At 60.2% G+C, this 4694-nt stretch overlaps 1 protein-coding gene across 1 annotated transcript in view; it reads left to right on the top strand.

Moving 5' to 3' along the window:
- Positions 1–4694, top strand: part of LOC103914392 (ribosome biogenesis protein bop1-like) — a gene marked incomplete at its 3' end in the record, with an annotated part of 70926 nt that overhangs the window by 29706 nt on the left and 36526 nt on the right. The window lies entirely within an intron of this gene.

Below are 4694 nucleotides of genomic sequence, written 5' to 3'. Positions count from 1 at the left end.
TCTCCCAAGTAACAGGCGATAGGACAAGAGGAAACGGCCTCAAGTCGCGCCAGGGGAGGTTTAGGTGGGATACTGGGAACAATTTCTTCCCCGAAAGGGTTGTCAGGCACTGGAAGAGGCTGCCCAGGGAAGTGGTGGAGTCCCCGTCCCTGGAGGTGTTGAAAAGACCTGTAGACGTGGCACTGAGGGACGTGGTGTAGTGGTGGACTTGGCAGTGTTGGGTTAACAGTTGGACTCAATGGTCTTAAGGGTCTTTTCCAACCTCAGTGATTCGATGATTCTATAATACGAGATGTGCTGCTGCCGCCGGGTAGGTGGTGTCCTGCAAAGGAGAACACGGGCTGGGCATGAGCAGCAGCAGCACGCTTTTGTGAAAAAGGTGAATGCTGAGCAAAGCCATCTGAGCAGGCTGCTGCGGCACCCTCGCAGCTTCTGCTCTGCTCAGCGTGGACATGGTCTTGGATGGAAAGGGAGTCCTGCTTCTGTGCTGCTCCTCGGGAGAAGGGGGCCCTAATCGGAAGGCACGAAAGCAAGCACTGGGAAGTTCTCCCCTGGGTTTCGATCAGAGGTTTTTAGCCTCAAGGGGAGATGCTGAGAGCCCACACCTGGAGCACTGTGTCCGGTTTGAGAGAGACATGGGCTGACTGGAGCGAGTCCAGCACAGGGCTACCAAGATGCTGAAGGGATTGGAGCATCTTCCATACGAGAGGCTGAGAGGGCTGGGACTGTTTAGCCAGGAGGCAAGGATGCACGGGGGGGATGTCCTCAATGTGGTAAATCCCTGATGGGAAGGAGCGAAGCCGAGGGAGGCTGGCTCTCCTCAGGAGTTCCCATGGCCAGGGCAGAGGGCAAAGGGCATAAATTAAAACCTGTGAAATTCCATCAGAACATCAAGAAACACTTGTTGGCCGTGAGGGTGACCGAGCAGTGGCACAGGTTGCCCAGAGAGGTGGTGGAGTCTCCATCCTTGGGGATATTCAAAAGCCGTCTGGACACAGTCCTGGGCAACTGGCTCCTGGTGACCCTCCTTGAGCGGGGGGTTGGACTGGGTGATCTCCAGAGCTCCCTTCCACCCTAAACAAACTGAACCCTGTTCAGTGAGTCTGTGAACAGGTTAGTTCCCGTGTGCTGAAGGAGGTTCAGGGTGGGGCAGAACAGGGTGAAGGAGACGGGTCACCTCGGCTGAAGCACACGTGTGTGTTCACGTGTGTGCTTGTGTGTTCTGACGTGCTCGGCAGCACTTTGGACAGACAAACCCCTACGCTGCTTCTGCTGCCTTTCCTCTCTGCTGCTGTTGCTGCTGCTGCCTTGGCTTTCATTTAAGCCCCATATGCAGCTTTTGGGTTTTTTTCTCTCAAGCGGAGATAGAATTTTGGAGCTTGGCTGTTCAGCTGGGTGATGAATGAAGGTGGGTTGGGGGGGCTGCCTTCCCCCAAAGGGGCCGTTTTCTGGCCATGCCCATTTAATGGGGCAAAGTCAGCAGTTGCTGGCTCCGCTACAAGAGTGCTGTTGGGCTTCCAGGAGCAAGCCCCGGGTTTTTGGGAGCCCGTGGCGGCTCTTGGACTTCTCTCTTCCATCCCCAGAGGAGGTGGTTAGCAAGAAGAATTTTTAGAAGGACCTCTTGGCCTGCAGTTGGGCTGGGCGTTGGGGATGTGGGGGGTCAGCCGGCATGGCCCTTCCTGTAACCCATGCCTGGGGAGACACATGGCGTGCCAGCGCTCAGCATCTCTCCAGACAGTCACTGGGGGCGAGGGAGGGGTCTCTTCCCTAGCAGAAGGGGCTGTGCCTGCTTTGGGAGGGTGCTGGCTCCACGTGTAGGGTGTCAGCACCACTCTGCAGAGGCAGGAGCTGTCTCGAGCAAAATTCGGGGCTCCGCAGCCCTTGGGAATGGTTCTTCCCCAGTCAGAAACGCAGAGCCCATCCAGGGGGGCAAAAGGCCAGACCCTCGGGCGGGGGGTTGGCAGTCCCCGAGCTTAGACCGCTGTGCTCCGGCCCCTGCAGTAGCCATGCCGCCGGGACCCCGGCACGGTCGGAAGCGTCGGCCTGTGCCTGCGCTCGCCTCCGGGGCTCGGCTGTAACTCTAGAGCGTGCGGAGCCGCTGCCGAGCGCCTGTTTGTGTGTCCGGGAACCACACGTCGCTTTGCTCTGCAGCCAAACGCCGTTAATGGCTTCTGCCGGCTACCGAACCGACAGCTGCCAGAGGACTTGGCCTCGGCCCCCCGCTCCCAGAGCGTGTCCCCACTTCCCTCTGCATCCCACCCCAGCTGCAAGGCTTGCTCGCAGCCTGCGCTCTGGCAGTGGGGCTCTTTCTCATGTTTCCTAAGCTCCGGAGCGATCCCTCTTTGTTTAGGAAAGCGCCTCTCCCGATGGCCACCGTGTCTTGAAAATCGCTCATGGCCGAGGCTCCCCGGCGGGCCGGCCGCTGCCCTTCGCCCCGGCTGGGGGGGCCTGGCTCCCCCCTCCCTGCCTGCCACTCAGGGGGAGCAAACTGACCCTGAACCCCCTTTTCCTTCGCCTGCCCCCGCACGAGCTCGTCCCGTCTCTTTCCTCTCCCAGCGTCAGGTTTTCCTACCACATCGGGTTTTCCCATTACGCGTTACTCAGGCGTGGTGGATGTGGGTGACAATCGGACACTTTATTTCGTAGGGGCGCGAGTCCATCTGCCTCCAGGAGGAGAGCGTCCTGCCCCTCCGAGGGGCTGCTGCGAGGGTCCGGCCTCCTTCCGGAGCCGGGCTCGGATGGCAGGAGGGGGAGGAGATGTGCCGAGAGCTGGCTTTGGAGGAATGTTTCTTTAAGGGACTTGGGAGTCATTAAAACCTGTCTTGCTTTTTGCTTAATGGCCGAGGCTTGCGGACGGCAGCCCCAGAGGGGAGGCAGAGGCATCCTGCGCGGCAGGGGTGGGTGGTGGGCTTCCAGCACACTTCAGGGAGCGGCGACCCACGGCATCGCAGCCCCTGCCTGGAGCTTTCTATCTCCCCGCGGTTCTCCCGGGCTTGGGCTTTGCCCTCGAAGAGAGAGGCCCTGTGCAGTTCAAACCACACAAGTCCCATCAGCTGGAAACGACTCCCTGGGCTGTAGTGAAGCGGGTGCGAATGACGTGACCTGGGTCTGTGCGCTGCGGTGGGGAAGGCTGGGCTGTCGCTGTGGGGATGGAGGAGAAGTTCTGGCCCCTTCCAGGAGGCTGGTGTGGTGTGAGGAGGCTCCGGTGCCTCTGCTGCGGCTCAGGAGGCTGGTGGGGCTTGTGCCGAGAGCCAGCCGGGAGCACCGCGAGATCCCGTCCGCTGTGCTCGGGACACACACGATTTACTTCTTCATTTAAAGGAAATGGCAAAATGAAAGCCTTCCCTCCTGTGGTGGGAGCTTGGGTAGAGAGCTGGGCCGTGAGCGCAGACCCCGAGTTTTCCCCTGGGCAGAGCTGTTGCCTTCTGAAGGTGGGGAGAGCAGCAGCATCACACATCGCTTGCACTCTCTGAAGTGCGAATATTTTACCTGTAAGCACTGGAAGGGCTCTGGGCTACAGTAACAGAGGCTGCACCTCATCTTGCCTTTGCTAAGAGTTAGGTGGCCAGAGACTCCAGGAGAAACTCTGTTGCAGAGCTGTGATGCTTTTTGTGTACCCTTTTTTCCAGAGGAGCTTGTTTTTTCTCGCTGTTCCCGTTCCCACAGGTCACTCCAGGGATCTTTGTCATTTTACTGCTCTTGGTTTGCTCGGCTCTGCACCGTGCCCTCGGGAATCACAGTACAGCGATGTGCGGAGCTGCTGGGCGCGCGACCCCGCTGCTGTCCTGCTGGAAGCTGGTGCTTGTGCTGGGCATGGCCGAGACAAACTCGCATCGTCCGCAACAATGCGATCCGGTTTGGGGGTGAGGGCAGAGCCCCTCGTGTGCCTGCGGGCTGGTGAGGGCTGCAGGACAGCGTGGCTGCAGGCCGGGACCAGGTCAGCAGTCTGGCCTACGGGGACCGTGACCAGCCTCCAAAGGGGGCCCAGATCAAACGTGCCTGGCGTTGGCCCCATCCCTCCTCAGTGCTCTCCGGTGTGTGACTAAACCCGTGATACAGCCAGGACAGTACGGGGAAAACCATCCCGTGGCGCACGAGGAAAATAGAGCTGGGGAGGCTTCCGAGCAGGACAGCCCTGCGCTTGTCAGAGCTGTTTCCCCTGGGTGTGCGATGCGGAGAGGGAAGCTGTCACGGTGTGGGATGGAGATGGAGCCGGAGCCCTCTCCGCTTGCTCCTGACTACATCTCCCCACCTGCAGAGCATCACCTCTAGAGATGCGGAGGAGCCGCCCGTCCCGAGCCGGGCCTTGCCTGGGGCCGGTGCAGCAGCGATCGGTCAGTTGTACCACGCATCCCTGATCTTGGCCGGGCTGCGGCACCTCCCTCTGCTTTCTCTCCGCCACCCGGCAGGAAATCTCTCTTTAATAGGCTATTCAGGGGAACGGGGCCGTGTTTTCCTAAGCAGGAGGAATGTTGACATGGAAGACTCTGCTCTTTCTTTCTGGCAGGTCCCTGGGAGCAGCGGTGCTGGATCGCGTGCTGCTCCTGCTGCGCCGGCTAATCCTTCCTTGGGTTGCGGAACGGGGCTTGGGCGAGGAGGGGGAGCTGGGGGGGATGCAGGTGCATACCTAACGTGTTGGAGGGGGTGGCCGGGGGAGAGGGGCTCTCTGCCGCCTTGGCCAGACCCACGGCCAG

The sequence above is a fragment of the Pygoscelis adeliae genome, unplaced genomic scaffold, assembly GCF_000699105.1.
Source record: "Pygoscelis adeliae isolate BGI_AS28 unplaced genomic scaffold, ASM69910v1 Scaffold493, whole genome shotgun sequence".
In the NCBI taxonomy this organism is placed as follows: Eukaryota; Metazoa; Chordata; class Aves; order Sphenisciformes; family Spheniscidae; genus Pygoscelis; species Pygoscelis adeliae.
This window is presented reverse-complemented; position numbering and strand designations above follow the sequence as displayed.